This window comes from Pagrus pagrus, assembly GCF_965226575.1.
Source record: "Pagrus pagrus genome assembly, chromosome: 19".
In the NCBI taxonomy this organism is placed as follows: Eukaryota; Metazoa; Chordata; class Actinopteri; order Spariformes; family Sparidae; genus Pagrus; species Pagrus pagrus.
This window is the reverse complement of record NC_140203.1, coordinates 26,033,074-26,051,446: the sequence shown is the minus strand read 5'-3', so window position 1 is coordinate 26,051,446 and position 18,373 is coordinate 26,033,074. Positions and strand designations below refer to the sequence as shown.

The 18,373-nt window shown below is 39.6% G+C and overlaps 1 protein-coding gene across 1 annotated transcript in view; it reads left to right on the top strand.

Moving 5' to 3' along the window:
* Nucleotides 1–15,352: 15,352 nt before the first annotated feature.
* tln1 (talin 1) overlaps nucleotides 15,353–18,373 on the top strand; it is an 87,110-nt gene continuing 84,089 nt past the window's right edge. The window contains exon 1 of the mRNA XM_084383411.1: nucleotides 15,353–15,498. The gene's annotated coding sequence lies outside the window, so the exon portion shown is untranslated. The remainder of the gene's footprint in view (nucleotides 15,499–18,373) is intronic.

The window sequence follows — 18,373 nt, the reverse complement described above, 5'->3', positions numbered from 1 at the left end:
AGAAATTACAATACAGAAAATACAGAAATTAAAAGAAAGAAAACATTGTTACATATTCACTTAACTACTATTAAAAAGCTCTAAACTCACTGAGACTGTATTAAACTACATATGAAACACTGCATAAGCCTCAGATTTTACTTGCTACAGAAATGCTACCACCCAGTTAACTTGTGATGTCATCTCATGTCGATCTGCAGCATCTCTATAGGTAATTCGAAGCAGGAGGGGCTGGGCGATTAAAGATAATAATAATTACCTAAATATAATTTTCCTTGACATAACTCCATGATGGCTGTATAGAAGTGCACCATCATCATCTTTGGCAGGCTGAATTTCTTCATTTGCTGCAGGAAGTACCTCCTCTGCTGGGCTTTTTTGATGAGAGAGCTGATGTTCAGCTCCCACTTCAGGTCCTGGGAAATGATGGTGCCCAGGAAGCGGTAGGACTCCACTGTGTTGACGATGGAGTCACCTAGGGGGTGGGTGGGGGTGGGTGTGGCTGTGCTCTTTCTGAAGTCATTCCACAGTTTTAGAGTGTCGAGCTCCAAGTTGTTCTCGCTGCACCAAGTCACCAGATGGTCAATCTCCCACCTGTCGTCGGACTCATCCCCATCTGATATGAGCCCAATCACGGTGGTGTCGTCCGTTAACTTCAGGAGTTTAACAGACTGATGTCTGGAGGTGCAGCTGTTGGTGTACAGGGAGAAGAGCAGAGGAGAAAGAACACAGCCTTGGGGGGGATCCAGTGCTGGTGGTCCGTTAGTCAGAGACATGTTTTCCCACCTTCACGTGCTGCATGGTAACATTTTTGGCCTTCTTGCCCAGCCCCATGGACCAATATATGTGATTGTCTATTCAAATCTTTAAGTCTTGGTCTTTAGGGATGCTGCAGGTACCTTAAGTCTCACCAATTCACACACACACGATCTCTTACTGGAGCAAGAAGCACCTTATTTCTCTGACTATGATCTATTATTTATTATGTCGAAAAAATGTAAATCCATGTAAGATGCATCTGGAGGTTTATAATTATAGGATGCCTTAGATGAGTGTAAAATGATCTTCTCCTTCTGTTGGTCCATCTGTTCATCGGTCCTCAAAAACTATCCATTCATTGGTCAATAAAGCTGTTTCCACCCATAGCAACTGCATCTTTCTGTCTATGGGACTGCAATTTGGATAGGTCAAGTGTTTGTGAGGTTGTGAATGCAAGAGTGTGTGGTTGTGAGTGTGTGGTTGGCTGGTTGCAGTAATTGCAAATCTGCACGTTTAGATTGGACAGTGGAACTCTTAGGTCGGAACAATTTTTGCAAATATGACTTAAAGTTTCCAGAATCCACAAATCACCATGACTGTGGAACCTGGAGACTGTCCAGTTAAGCACCCCATCAAATTTCACAGAACCTCAACAAACTGATGATACAGTACATCATAACCCAAACAGAACATTGTCAAAAGCTGTACACAAATGGCCATAATTTGCTGAATACACAAGAGTCAGTCATCATAACTGCGTCATCTCAGGTCACAGGTAAATATTGCTTTTATTTAAACCTGTATGGTTCACAGTATTCAATTCCAACAGGATTCTTTTTGAAAAATGATTGCACAGTCTAAAGATTTAGTCATTCGAGTTTGTAGATTAATTATTCAGATAACCTCTCTGTCAGTCACTCTTGGGAAATCAATTGCAAACTGGTGATGGCACCAGGATTTAATATAAGGCACTGATAGTAGTTTTAGAGTTAATCTACTGTAAGCATTCATGCATCGTCCATGTGTCGGAGCTGTACCACATGATGGCAGCAAATCTGCATTTTCAGAAGATCCTCATGGGTTTATGATGCTGACAAAAATGTATTATCATCTCTAGTCACCGTGTTTTCACCAAAAATGAGATAATTTATTGAAATTAATTAAAACCTCAAGAATAGCCAGTGTACTTCATTAACACACACTCTATTTTGGACTGATTATATCAGTATATCAGTGTGATCAGCTGATGAAAATCTATTCACCACCACTTTGGGTGTTTTAGTAAATAAAAACTAAAGCTGCCTGGCCTGGTGTGTGAGAGTCAGTGATATGCATCTGTGTTTTGTATATCATGGCATGAGTGAAAAAGAAAGTGTTAATGTTACAGTGATGGACTTTGATGTACCAACAATATGATAATAATAATAATAATAATAATAATAATAATAATAATAATAATAATAATAATAATAACTTTATTTTTAAAGCACCTTTGAAACAACCGTTACAAAGTGCTTCACACTGTATAATAAAACACAGTCAGCAGTCAGCAAATAAGAACAAGTTATGTACAGAAGTTCCTCAGGTAAACTATTCCTGTTCTGTTAGGTTCTGCAGAGCTTTGTCTATTCCCCCTTGTTTCTCCTGTGTTTTTTCCCCTCCCTTCTTGTTGTATGTTTGTCTCCCTCTGTCTGTCAGTGTTTGTCTCAGGCTGGGTGTGGCTGACCTACATTCTGCTCATCAGCCAGACTCTTCTCACCTGCTGCTCCACACACCTACGGTCCATCAACACTGATCACCAGTTACCTGTCTGAAGCCGGTCTTTCCGCTCCAGTCTTTGCCAGTTAGTTGTGAAACCATCCGTGGTAACACCAAGGCCTCGCTTTGAGTATATTTTTTGCAACTCAGCTGTTTTTTCGCCTGCCTAAAACCTGCCTTTTCCCCCATTGTGCTGTAGACCTGCCACACTCACCAGCCCGTCCAGTCAAGCCCAGCCTCGCCTGTAGTCTCGTCAGAACCCCTACTCTGGACTTTAAGCTTTGGACTTTCTGGGAACTGCTGCTGCCTCATTTTTTAACTCCTTCAATTTTTCATTAAAATTGTTTTCTTCCAACTCCTGTGTCCGGTGTCTGCATAATGGGTCCAGTTTTGAATACTGCTTAAGCCCCGTCACCCTCAGTCTTCAACCTTGACCTGGAATATCTAATAAAGCTTTTTCAAAGGATCTAAAACTGGTGAATGATGATGTAAAAGGTCAGTAAAGTAACTCGGAGACATACCATCCAGGGCCTTAAAAGTCAAGAGTAACTCTTTCGAGATCATTAAAAGAAATAGAATACTTCATTCTAGAGATATTTCTCAGGTGGAAAATGCAAGACTGAGCTAAATGTTTAACATGTGATTCAGGGGTGAGATTCTGATCTAATGTAAGTCCAAGGTTCTTAGCAAGTGGGTACCACATGCTGAGATAGAGAGCCAAGAGCAGGCAGAAAATGGGTGTGAGAGTGCTCAGGGCCTACGATAAGGATTTAAGTTTTGAAGGAGTTAAGCTGAAGAAAGTTCACTGCCATCCAATCCTTAACTGCAGCCAGGCAATTATGCAAGGATAAGATAGTTTGCAGGACAAGTACAATTGGGTATCATTAGCATAACAATGGAAGGAAATATATTGTTTAATGATGTGGCCCAAAGAGAGCAAATGAAGAGCAGATAAAATTGGTCCTAAAATGGAACCCTGTGGCACTCCAAATGTAGGTACTGCTTGAGAGGAGGTAAAACCATCAACAGACAAGACACATTTCCTGTTTAAGAAATAAGAAGAGAACCACTGCAGGGCAGTCCTGGAGATACCCACCCATGATCTCAACCTTTCAATAATAATGCTGTGATCCACTGTGTCAAATGCGGCACTAAGATCAAGCAATACTAGTATAGAGCATTGACCTGCATCTGCCTTCATCAATATATCATTAATTACTTTTACCAGGGTAGTCCCTGTGCTGTGTTGCTGTCTGAAACCAGATTGGAATTTTTGAAAAATGTTATTATTGACCAAGACATCCAATAATTAATTGTAATCATATGTAATATAATATGATATAATAACAACCTTTATAGTAACCAACAGTAAGTCCATACAACAGTGAGAAGTGAGGCCAGACCACGAGAGAGGTGAGCGGGGCCCCCCCCACCCAGCCACTCAGCACCACAACCAGTGGCCCCAACGGGAGACAGGCAGGGTGGGCCAACGATGGACCTGTCCACTGAGGAGCGACACCCCATTTTGTGTTTGTTTGTTTTGTGTTTTGTTTTTTATTCTTTTCCCCTCCCATTCATCCTTTTTTCTCCCCGTCAAAGAGGGAGGTAGGTACACACTGGCAGATTGCTGGGTGGAGAGCCAGCAAGAGACAGTGAGAATAATAAAACAGTAATAGGAAAAATCATTGTAAGTGTGTACAGTAGGTGTGTGGATGCGTTTGTGTGTGTGTGTGTGTGTGTGTGTGTGTGTGTGTGTGTGTGTGTGTGTGTGTGTGTGTGTGTGTGTGTGTGTGTGTGTTATTGTAGGAATGTGTGCAGCATTAGCCCAGCAACAACAACAAGGACAAGAATGGGGACCATCTTTCCTTAAAGACTGTGATGTTGTTATTGTGAGCAGTGATTTTTTCCATTGATATGTATTCTGATAGGAGGTTAATAGTTACTGATTTTTTTTATTTCCAGTTTAAGAGAATTGTTTTCTTGGTGACAATTAGAGAAGTGAGCAAGCTGTTCTTGTATATGTTCGGTATGTTGATTTCTGAAGTGTCAGACAGCTGTGGGGATGGAGGGATTCTGCAGTTCAGGATGGTGGAGAGTTTTTGAGTAACAGAATTCCAGAAAGAGTGAACCGGTTGGCAAGCCTAGAGTGTGTGAAAATAATTATCTGTTGTGCCTATTGTGCATTGTAAACAAGTGTCTCTGTTTGCCAATCCCTTTTTTTCCATTTTATATTGAGTAATATGTTTTCTGTGGATTATTTTATGATGGATTAGCTATAGGTTTGTATTGCAAAAAAGTCATAGCAAAAAAGTTTTTATTTATTTAAATCCAGAAGTTGGTTAAGGGAGAGATGGTTTAGTCAGTGTTCCAGCTAGCTGCTGGGGTTATTAAGGTCAATATAATTAGTTTATTTAAGTGTGTGAGTTGAGTTATATCATTAATTATTGTGGAAGATCCAAAAGGGTTATAAGTGATGTTAATTTTGGTTTTGATTAAAGTTGTAGGTATTCTCAAAACGGGTGTGTCCCATGTCTGTGTTTCTGTACAGGGTCTTTGAAATCTATGAATCTATTGTTGTGGAAGAAGGTGCAGGTGCGTGATACCTTTTTGTGCCCATGTGTGATAGTGAAGAGGGGTGCTGTGGAGTTTGAAGTCGGGTTGTGCCAAATCGTAATGGTTGTGGAAATTGCAGTATTTTTAAAGCAGTGATCTTGTTTGATTGTTGTGCTTAAGAAAGGTAAATCTGCGATTAAGATATTTTTGCAATATAGTTGTTCTAAGTCTATCCATGATAAATTGCAGTTGGTTTGATGGATACATTTAGAAAGGTATTGTATCTGATTTGCCAGGTAGTAGAAGACAAGGTTTGGAGCATCTAGCCCGCCTTGAGATTTGTTTTTTTTGTAGAGTGGATAGTTTATCACCGGAGATCTTCTACTGTTTTTAACAATGGAGTGTAGTTAAGGTGAAACAACTCTGACAGCCTGGGGGAGATGTCAATACCCAAGTATCTAATGTAACAAGTGTAAAGTGGGAGTGATGAGTTCTGTTCTGCAGAATCCCAGGCATCTTCTGAAAGTGGGAGTATAGTGGAATTGTTTATTGTGTACTGTATTTCTTGATAAATAGCAGCCAAACTACTCTCAGACGAGGGCTTGAAAATGGTGTCTATTTGTTTCATTCTTACTTTATCAATGGTGATATGTTGTGGTTTCTTTCTTGTCACAAATGCACTTATTGTAAGTCGCTTTGGACAAAAGCGTCTGCTAAATGCCCTAAATGTAAATGTAAATGTATTGTGTAATTAGAGATTTTAGAAAAGGTATGAGTGAGATGAGAGGTACAATAGTACAATAAAATATAATCTGCATATAGGCTAATTTCATGTTGGATGTTTGTGGTGTGAATTCCTCAATGGCATTGTTGTGACGTATAGCTGCAGCCATGGCTCTATGAAGATGGCAAACAGTGAAGGAGAGAGAGGGCATCAATGTCTGTTGCCCCAGTGAAGTGTGAAACTCTTTCCTGTGATTCCGTTTGTGGTGACTGTGGTTTTGGGTGAGGTGTATAGTCTCCTTATCCAATGGATGAACGACTCCCTAAAGCCAAATTTGTGTAGTGTGTTTAATCAGAAAGTCCAGTTGACTTGGTCGAATGCCTTTTCTACATCTATTGATACTATATTTGTCTTGGTTTGTGTTTATTGTGAGAGGTAAATGAGATTAAATAGTCTGTAGATTGTCTGCAGGATGTCTGTTCTTAATAAAGCCTGTCTGATCGAGGTGTATTACAGTGGAAATGGCTTTGGTTTTAAGTAGAACTGACATAGCAGCTGTATTCATGTGCAAGGGAATCAGGGATGTATTTTATATTTCTGATGTTGGTCTGTAAAACAGTGGGGATAGTAAGTGCTAAAAGTGTTTATAGAATTCAGGAGGGAAGCCATCAGGTCCGCGTGATTTATTATTTGGCATTTGGAGTTGAGCTCTGTAGAGTTCGTCTGATATAAATGGTGTTTCTAGGGTGTCTGGGCCTTGCTTGGATAATTTGGCTAGGTCCAGGTTGTCGAGGAAGGACTGTATCTCTGATGGGTCAGGGACCGAGTTTGAAGAATATAAATTGCTGTAAAATGTCTGAAAGGTTGTGTTTATTTCTTGTGGGTTTTGCCTGCTGAATTCTTTATGGCTGGAATTGTTGCTCTTCAAAATTCCTGACTTATTACTATTTTCGAAATGATCATATTTAAGTTGTTGAATTAGTTGTTTGAATTTTAGATCATTATGTATTTGTTCAGTGGGATTGATTGAGTAAATGTCTGTTAGTTGCTAAATCTTATGTTCCAGTTGTTTCTCTCGTCATGAAAGTGCCTGCTAATGATGATATTTGATTGTTCATGTAATGTAAAGAAAAGTGAGACAAAGAAAGATGGTTCATCGTTGTTAGGACCGTATATATTAGCAATTGTGAATTTTTGGTCATACATGGATGCAGTGATTATGATATATCGTCCTTCGGAGTGAATTAGAGGAATTCTTTCATTTACTAAAATAGAGACACCTCTTTGTCTGCTGTTGTAAGTTGTAAGACAAAGAGTTTTTATATTCAGAGACAGACTGAGTGTGTGCATGCGCACATGCCAATGTGTGCGTGGAGCTGGTGTGCAAATTTGAGTCGAGAGAAGGAGATGAAAAATAAACAAGCAAAGATAAATATATGGAAAACCAAAAAGAAAAGCTGAGAGCCAGAGAATCAGCGAGAGGTTTGGCTGTAGTCAGTTGTTTATTTTTTGGACAGATGTGTTGTGATTGTGGGTTAATTCAAAGCTAGATCTCTAGATATTTTATTTCCTTGTGAAGTGAGACGAGAATATTGAGTTTTTTATTGATGCTGGATAGGAGGCTAACCTTGATTTCTGTAGTTTGTAAGTCCTGCGTGCTGCTTTCCCTCCATACCTATAGCATCTCTCTCATTAGCCCTTCCCTGTTCCTAGTGTTTTCCACTTATTACCCTCACCTGTGTTTCTCTGCCTCTCTCCGCCTGCACCTCATCCCCACATTAGATTAATTCATATTTAAGTCAAGTCTTCAGTTCAGTCTTTGTTAAGTCATCTGTTGAGTTTCCCTGATCCTATTGTTGTGTTTTCCCATTCCTGATGTTCCATTGTGTTTGCCTGCTCCTTGTGTAGTGATGGAAATTGTTTAAAGAGCTAATATAGTTATTAATTCCCTGCCTGGTTCAACACTCAAACAGGTACGGTCCAGAATAAACAGGATGAGAGGCTGACTCACAAGAAACAATTTATTCACAGAATTTTAGATAATAAAAAGCATTAGCAAAAGGAAGGCCTAAAGCTACACGGTGGCAATATTAAAACAATGAGTTGTGCATTTAGCTAGGCACTGACACAGTCACTTGTTATTAATAGCAAGGTACACTGGGAGAGATTTAGGTGCTACTGGTATATTTTAGAAACCAATACACACGCGGTGGTGACCGAATTAAACTCCATAGGGCAAAATATCCCTGCACACATTAAGAATCACAACACACAGGGAATATCAGGTGGATTAACACCACAACCACCATTATTCTATAAGCAGACAAGAGGGGTCTCTAAATTTAAAGGTGACCTATACTTCCCAAATGATCAAGCTACAGCTCCAGAATGAATGAATACCAAAAAGAAAACAAAAAACAAATTTAAACAAAAGGCCCATTACACTAACTAGACTCTTAATATGGGGAAAAAAACAGTCACAGTCGATATTGCACTTGAAGACAGTCCTATCAAAATAGACATACTAAATTACATTCAAGCATATCTTAGCAAACACTGTCTATCATAAAATATCAACCCAATATGCTGTCCCTTTAGTTCATTTAGAGTGCACCCAGTCCAGCATAAACAATTATTTGACTCTACATTCTCAAACTGATGGACGTGATTCAGTTTGATATAATAAGAGGGCTTACCTACCGAGATTACGGCGTGCCTTTACAGCATGCTTATATGGCGACCAATCTCCTCCTCAACCTCTGTATTTGGGCTCTATGGGAAAATATTGTATTTCCTATTTAGCAACGTTTTGTATGAGCTCTCAGGTTACATGATGAAATTATGTTTTTAAGTAAAGCCTACCACAAACAAATGCCTGGCGTCCCATCGCGCTGTGCCTGCACTTTCTTGTTCTGTGGACCAGTAGTTAAGAGAGCACACTAACATCCGGTGTTCCTAAATAAGGGGGAATGCTAGCTACTGTTGTCCCTAAAGGCATCTCCATTACACTTGTGTTGCCGTGATTCTAAATTAAACTTCCTCCATTGTGTGCCGTCTCCTGCATTTGGGTCCATCTTCTCTGCTCCAGCGTCACACAAAGTAAATAGTATTTATGAGTCTTTTGGCTAACTGCTCAGTATGATGTCTCACTTATCTTGAAGGTACACAAAAAAAGTAACTAATGCTTAAGTATTAGTATTTAATGAGTCTTTTGGGTAACCACTTACATGATTCACTTTATTTGAAGGTGCACAAAACCAATAAGTAATGACTCAGTAATTAGTATTTAACTATTGGACAACTACTCCGTATGATGTTTTCACTTTACTTGAAGGTGCACAGAAAGAGTAGCTAATGATTCTGTAAAGAGTAATCAGTGAGTCATTGCTAGTCATTAATGACTAGGCTGGTAATCAGGAACAACTCATGAAGAATGTGGTCAATATGTAAATGATTCACAGATATTTATGAACTGATCATTACCTAATGATTCATTTATGTATTATCTCCCAGTCTGTCCTCCAGTAACTCATCATCATTATCTGCTATATAGTCCTTGAATCACAGCTATTCAGGAATCACTCGTTCCTGATTCATTCCCTACTTGCTCCTTAGTAACTACTCATATTATTGTGTTATTAAGTGTTACCAATCCTCTCTTTGCCAAAGACCTTAACTTTTACAGGTGCAATAGCATCAGTATTATTTAAAGTCATACAATTGAACTAATCAAGGAGGATGTATGTTGCTTGGCTGGGTGAACCAGACCCAATGGGAGACTTGAGCGACCAATGAAGGGCTCCAGGACACCAGAAAAAAAAGGTCTCAATCTATCTAATCAAAAACATTAGCTTATGTTTGTGATGCATCATGGTCACAGGAGAGTTTGTAAAATCCTGCATCATAATGCAGATGATTAGACAACTGGTTGCTCCTATTCTCTCTGACCAATCAGTGGTCTTCTATGTTAAACTCCACCTTTCAGGATCAACTCAGCTGTTCTGATCTGATGAACTGAGCTGGACTGCTTGGTGGAAGCATGGCTACAGATAACCAACCTCAGGGCCTACCAACACCCAGGAACAGTAGCTGCCACCTGAAACTGCAGAAATCCATTATAAATACACAATATTCCTAGACAAAGAAGCACTGAATGTACTAATCCCCTCTTCTGCCTACTTACTCACAGTTGACAAAGAGGCTCAAACAATTAGTTAAAACTGTTAAAGTGTGGACAGATTAGGCTGAAGCAGTCCTACAGGACTGTTTTGAATGCACAGCTGGCCACTCAGGATAACAACATCAGTCTTGAGGAATATACATCTTCAGTGAACATATATGAGCAAACGAGTTGTTGATGTGGTGATCACAAAGACAGTAAGATCATTCCCTGACCATTTTGCTCACTTTGACCTCTTCAGCAAAGGCTCAGCTTTAACGTATACTCCTCCTGCAGAGGACCAGCCACTGTTAGTAACCAAAGCGGATGTGAGAAAAATCCTGCTGACAGTGAATATAACAAGGCGGCAACTCCTTAAGTTGTGTAAAGAAAACAGTCTCTGCTGTTTTGTTTTGATTTGTTTTGTTGGTGATATGGTATTAGTTAATATTCCATTTGAGTGTATTGCTTATATGTATGCCAATAATTTTAAATAAATCCCGAATAGTCATGTCTTTGTATGTTGCTTGATGAGCTGTGTATGGGAGATTTGGCTGGGGTGCTGTACCTGAAATTGATGCTAGTGTTTTGGTTGTATTGAGCAGGAGGTTGTTGTGGCATGAACAGATTGCTTGAATTACTACTTGCTTCCCATAACTGTGCTCATTCTTTGTAGATATGAGGCCTGTTCTGGTTACGTAACTCCTGGTAAGGAGTGATAAATATCTGAATAGTTGAAGTGAGATGCAAGGACTATAGTAAAAAGCCCTCAACAGTCCATGTACACGTAGTAAAACTCTAAAAGAAAGTAGAAGGAGGGGACAGATGGTCTTACCTCAGGCAGGACACTAACCATCTGTTGTTGGAGCACTGGGAATATTCTACCTATGATAAAAGAAAAACAAATGTATCTCTCTCCCACATGAGTTGGGGATATGTTAAATTTTCAATTGGCCAACATCCCAGCAACCCAGGAGGCGGAGGACTCCTGTTTTTCGCTACGCTGATGCAGCATTATTGTTCTTTGCACACAGGAAACTAGGCAGTCGATTGAGGATTTAATGACCCAACTCGGCAGGAACAGAGCAAGATGAACAAAATTACAGAAATGTCTCCCAACAAAGTCACGGATGGATTCGCAGATATGGCAGGCAGAATCACACAGGATATTTGCTGGGTGCGCAGAGCACATAGTCCAACCACACTTGTAGTCCGGAATAACAAGGGTTACAATATCAAGCAGAGGCAGGCAGACAACAAGCTTGTGAAGGTGGAACCCAACAGGTGAAAATGCACACGGCGTCCACACAACAGCAAGCAAGGCAACACAGCGAGGGTCTCCAATCCACAGGAAATCACAGAGAGACGGAATGAAAAACTCACTCTGCAGTGTAGCTGGGGAGAGTTTATGCTGAGCAGCCACAGGCTAAACAGTATCCAAAGAAGCAGCGGAAACTCTCAAAACATGGGACAGAAGGCAGGTGAGTTTACTGGGGATCAGACGAGATGAGTTGGTCAGAGGCAGACACTGTTGGCAGCAGGAAGTCAGTCTGGAGAGAAGTGCAGGAGAGTCTTGCATGAATGACAAAGAACAATCTGGCAGTGAGTGTCTGTGGGCTGGAGTATATATACTGGGTTGATTGGTGATGATGAGCAGCTGAGAGGACAGGTGAGTGGAGTTGGCTGAAAAAAACAGTGTTTTCTAACAAAATATCCCAAATTGCCAAAAATGTCACATGGGATCAAATGGGCTTTATAAAAATGGCTCCTTGTCTGCAAACAGTTCATGAGTTATTAGCCAAAATGTAAAATGCTTCATAATTGACCACCTGGTAACGCTACTGAGAACATCTTTTAATATGTTGAGCATTTGTCCATAAGGCACCTGTGTGCTATGTATGATAACTTTAGCATGTATACTTTATGAGATATTTATGAAGATATGCAAGCTCCCATCGACGGCCATTCACAAACATTTTGCATACAAAATTGTATATCTCAGTTACATTAGCAGATATGACCAGAAAAGTAATACCATGAGACAAATATGCTTGGCACATTGAAGGTGCTATGATGTGTTAGAATGGTAAAGAAAAGAAGAACTAGAAAATGCATTTCCTGCTGAAAATGCAGTGTGAATGCTGAAATGCCTATAACCGGAAATTGCTTTGCATCGCCTTACCAACAGTCAGGATTTACATGCTGATCTTGTGGGCCAGTATATGAGCATGGGCTCAGCATGGGTTCAGTGGCCACTGAACCAGCCAGCAATGTGAATGTGTATGTCAGTGTATGTGTATGAATGTTGAATAAAAGTTTGAAGAATGTTCCCAGAACCTACAAATAACTCTCAGAGAACATAGCCTGCAGGGTTGGATCGAAAGGCCCTGTGGAATGTTCCCAGAAACAAAAACTGTTTGCTAGGTAAGCCATTACATGTAAATTTATATTTTGCATATGGATCATTTCTTTTCATATTATTAGATTTCTTTCTGAAGATTTTGGTACTGTTATTTTTGCTCAAACGATCTGCAAACTTTCTCTCTCATCAACTGGTCTCATCGAACGCTTGCTGCTAATATGCAGCATGCATACAAACTCAACCACGTGACTGACTGTTTACATCTCTCCCATACCAACCTGAAAGCCCCTCCTCTTCTTCTACAGTTCCTAATCATTCTACTGACCTGCATATTGGCGCCCCCTGCCATCATCCCCTATCCCCTACACCTTCACCAAGCTCACTCTTGTGGAATGGCCACACTGCTGTCTGACCTCTCTCTCTTCCTGTTCTCATTACCAACAGACATCATTACTCTAACTGCTCACATCGCTGCCCCCATGCAAAAACAAAAACCTCAAGTGGTGGGGGAAATGTTGCATATCTCCATCCATTACAAAAATCCTCTGGAATTACAAATTCTAATCATGCTTCTCTGATTAGCTGTGCCCTCTTAAATATACAGTCTCTGGCCAATACAACTTTTATTCTTAATGATTTGATCTCAACCAGTACAACAGACCTCCTGTTTCTTACTAAAACATCGATTAGAACTGGAGACTTAAGTGTTTACCCCAAACTATGCCCTCCCAACTACACATTTTTAACTCCCCCAGACTCAGTGGAAGGGGACTTGCAGTTGTCTACAAAAACATCTGAACTGTACTATCATCTCAGTGGAGAAACCCCCCAGCTTCGAAGTAATGATGTTCAAAACAACTCTTGATATCCCTGTGTGCTGTATTATTGTCTATCGCCCTTCAAAACCAAATAGCAGTTTTTTTAACCTGAATTTTTCTGATTGTATTTCTTCCATTATTCTCAGTTATGTTCACATTTTACTGGTTGGTAATTTTAATATTCATATCAATGACCCAAATAACTCCTTTGCATCTGATGTTTTAATTACATGTGAATCATTTAATCTGAAACAGCATGTATCATCTCCTATACATGAATGGGGCTATACGCATGATTTAATTTTTACTTTCTGTTAAGAAATGAGTGGCCTCTTTTCTTTTGTTTCAGGGGATTTTTTGTGGGTTTTTGTGTCAGACCATAAACTGGTTCTGTTTGATTTAAACTGTATTTATGCCACTACATGTCAAAACTAACCGTTCACACACATGTTTTAAATAGCAACACAGCTGCAGACTTTGCTGCTGCTTTCACTGTGCATAGTTGCATTGTCCAGTGCAATGATGTAAATTTCATGATTAAGCATTTCAATACTATAGGCTTAAAAACCTTGGACCAAACAGCACCCATAAAAGCAAGGCCGTGCCGCACCTCCAACCTAAGACCCTGGATAAATGAAAACATTAGAAAACTACAAAGAGAATGTAGAAGAGCTGAATGTAGATGGAAAAACACAAAACTTGAAGTTCATAGAATACATATGAGAGAATTATTATCTTTATTTAATTCTTTGGTAAAGAAAGAGAGACTCTCACTTCTCTAATTTAGTTGAATCAAAAAAGCATAGCTTTTGTATTGTGTCGAATGCCATTAACAGCCTAGTAAATCCCGCCCCAGCTGCTGTGTTTACTGCTACTCTCTGCAGCAGACTGCGAGAAGTTTTTTAAAATCATTTTGTTTTAAAGATTGGAAATATTAAATCCTCTATTACTCCTGCGGGTTCACCTTTAACGGCAGCTGAGCTCCCACCCTCCACCACACTGTTGGATAAGTTCAAACCCATAACCCTTAAGGATTTGGCTGACAATGTTTCCAGTATTAGTACCACCAACTGCAAACTTGACATTCATCCTTCCACCCTATTCAGAGAGACTTTTGGAGGGATCGCCCTCTGGCCTTCTCAACGTTGTAAATACATTGCTTTTATCTGGCTTGGTCACAGAATATTTTAAACAGGCCTGTATCCAGCCTCTCCTTAACAAACATGGTTTAGACCAACTCTCCCTGATAACTACTGTCCGATATCTAAACTGCCTTTACTCTCAAAAATCGTTGGAAATAATGGTTGGAAACAATTTATTTTACAAATCCCAATCTGGTTTTAGAAAGAACCATAGTACCGAAACAGCCTTACTTAGAGTGACACATGATATGCTAATGAGCGCAGACTCCGGAAAGACCACTGTCCTTATTTTGCTGGATTTGAGTGCAGCTTTTGATACGGTCGATCATGCATCCTACTAAACACACTGGAGAAACTGGATTGGCCTAGGTGGGACTGCTCTTAACCTCCTTATCAGACAGAGTATTCACTATGAGTATTCACTATGGACAGCTGCACTTCCTCAACTGCTCTGATGTCATGTGGGGTCCCACAGGGCTCAGTCCACAATCAAAGTCTTAATCTTAATCTTTTATATTTTGTTGTATCTCTGTTTTTATATTTCTTGTTTACTGCTTGTATTTTGTGAAGCATCTGATTTTATTGCATCTTGTTTGCTTAATTTGTCTTTCTTGTACTGTATGCTATTGTATTCTGTGAAGCACCTTGTAACTTGGTTTTGAAAGGTGCTATAGAAATAAAGTTTATATTATTATTATTAATATTATTATTATTATTATTATTATTATTATTATCTTGATTTCAATCATATTCCATCATGGTAGTAATTTATAAAAAAGAAATCTGTTGCTGTATAGGTGTCCTCTCTGTAATTTCTACCCTTCTCCTATTGTCAACTATTTCGTTGATTTGCATTTGAATTAGTTCATTAAAACCCTTCATCACGCATACCTTCCTAAACATCCATGTTGGATTAGCACTTTAGCTAGATATAAAGTAGTTAACTAAACAGTTGCTGGCAGCAAATACCTGGGGCAGCAGTACACAAGCTTGCACATAACTGCGACACCGCCCCACTGCACGGCGACGCAGCTAGACAGGGTGGAGTTTAAGCACCACCACTCCTGAGAGCGGATAGGGAGGGGAACTAAGAAAAAGTCGCTATCTGGCCTTTTCCCCTCGCTAAAAACTTGCCTTCTACCGGGGAATATTTGAAATACTAGTAACATTTCTGTTCTGTAACGTTCGAGGGGCTGCCGGCGGGAGTGGACACACGCGCTCAGGTCAGACTGAATGTTTGTAACTTTGAAAAGTTTTCACCATTCTAGCAAAAAAGTCTTTGACGTCACCAGAAGCTCGATGTGGAGGCAAGAAAACTAACAGCACGCAGACATAGGCCTGGAGAAACAGCACAAACTACCGCCTGAATGTGAAAGCCCTCTAGTTAGTTAACACAAATCGCAAACGACGTGCTGTAACAAGCGTCCAACAGATAGAAATGTGCCTTTCCTCCGTGTACCAGCGGAATATCCTGTGGGCTATCACAGTTCCGCTGACAAGCATGCGACGATGTGTTCAAGTTTCCGTAGCAGAAATTGGGCGTCTGGTATTTTGATGAAGCGATAGTCTGTTGAAATCCTGTTGCTCTGTCAGAGACCCACATTTTAAAGAAGTGACTGTTGAAACCACCTCTACACCAGCTCCCCCACTGACGTAGCCTACACCATACGTTCAGCCTCACAACTGTAATTGTACAGGAATCTGGTTGATATGGCCTTCTACCGCTTCTGCTTACTGTATAGCCTCGGGTTATGAATTCTTACACCACTGTGATGGTGTGCGACACTGTGGACGAGCACGCATGGAGGCATGTTTGCTTTCAGTAATAGACTATGAGGCAGGTTGTATTGGAAAACGTGCCAAAACCCACAGTGAGCTGAGTGTGACAGGATGAAGTTATTCGGGGCCGCAGGCGTGCTACCTGCTGGCACATGACACAACTGTGGACGGTTTCACAGAAAATAATTCCATGTTAATTTTTGTCCAAAACAACACCAGGGTTTTAAATGTTATTGCTAACGCCTTGCATTACCTTCCAGTGCAGTTTACCCATACTGTAAAGGATGATCCTGATGCTAAAGACTTGATCAGCCTGAGCTGTTCCAAGTCCTGTCAGAGCAGAGTTACAAGTCAACACCTTTCTTGGGAAGGTCAAAGTCATGTTTTGACCTGTTAGTCTCTCTGGTTTGTGAATATTAACCAGTGTCATTAATCACATGTTTCTGGTTCTATTTTGTTCCAAACTCCTCCCCACTCGCCAGTTTAAACCTCTCTGGATGGGCAGTGCGAAATAGCTTAATTGATTTTCATTGACAAGTTTCTTTGTTCTGCTTTTCAAGATGTTTTGTTTGACTCGTCATACTTGATGAAGGTCCATAACTGAAAGACTGTATTTATGATCAACTTAGTGCTGACACTGTACAGGAATTCAGCACTCTCTTTTAAATGATTTGATATTCCCACACACGTGTCTTCTGGTTATACATTAGTTGGATGGGTTTACCATACAGTCAGCTCCATAGCTGTCTCTTGCTTGATTAAGTTGTTGTTTTCTTAACTATGTCTCTGTGATGATTCAGCAGTTGTATGCAGTAACATAAGTTATTACATGAGGCAACCATGCTTATAATAATACACTGATCCAGCTCTGGGTTTGTCAACATAGAGGAGATTGGATCTAATGGTTGGAATACTGTGGACTATCGCTCAATTCTCTTTGAATTAACCAACAAATGCTAAGAGTTTTAGTGCTAAAATTATTAAATGATGTACTTGTTCACTGTTAAATGTTGTTTTTGTAAATCCCTTTTTAATTTGAATTATTTATTGATGGATTAATATTTTCATTTATAATTTCTCTTTTTATTGCCCATTAAGATATCAAACAATGAATTACATTGTTAATAAATTAATTTGTAAACTAATTTATTAATGCCTATTTTTACTGTACAATTAGTTAAATGCTTTATTACTATTTCCGTGGCACTTGTGGTCCTCCATACATCACATGGGTCACAGTATTCAGCTGTATTGATTTGTTAAAGAATTTAGGGTTTGAACTTCTCTCTCTAGGCAGGGTTTCCAGGGTTTAAGTTGAACCCCCGTATCGGCATGGATGGTTGAAAACAGACTAGATAGTTGAGAACAGTGTTACCAGTTCAGCTGAAGCTTTACGACAGAAGAGGGTAAGGATAAGAAAAGCAATATTTGGGTTTGTCCAACTGGCTATTAAGCTACATTGGGGGCCCTTTCTTGAAACATGTTCAGCCTCCCCCAGAAAAGTTGTCAGGGGTTGCCTAGCAACTTTTCTGGGGGAGACCCTGTCAGGGATCATGAAGATTTAATCAGAATCAGAATTAGAATCAGAATTCCTTTATTTGTCCCACAAATGGGGAAATTTCACAGTAGCCAAAGGACAGTATCACACTTAAACAATAATAAAAAGTCAAAAATAAACAATATAATAAGAGATAAGAAATAGAATTTAACTCGTATATACATAGTATTTATAATATGAACAGTGTAAGTATAAACAGTTTGGTATTTTTATTTACAAACAATAAATAATAAATATGGGTATTAAAAATGGTCCAATTAGTGCAAACCAGAAAGTGTGTGGATATGTGCAGAGTTTTGTATTGCACAGTGCACATGTGAGGTCTACTGGGAGCAGTGCTGGTTGTACAGTCTAACAGCAGCAGGAAGGAAGGACCTGCGATATCTCTCTTTCACACACTAATTATAACATAAAATTAATGAGATAGCTAAGATAGCTACAGTCAGTTGAAATTATAACTGTTGCCAGCAGATTTAATTCTGTGTAGCCACGTCAGTTGAAAGTCATATTTTTACTAACTCCCAGTGGTTTGATTTCTCACCTTGCTGCAGTGGTGTGGAAGTGTATCAGCCAATAAAGAACTAGCAATATATTTACAGAAATGGCAAAAATGTGTTTGTGATAATTTATAAACACTGGAAATCTGGTAATGCTCAGGTACTGCTTGGTGTATGAAGTAGTTCAAATTGATACATGCACTGTTTCAGTTCAAACTAATTATAACATATTAGGGCCTGTGTCCACATAGCATTTTTTTGGGG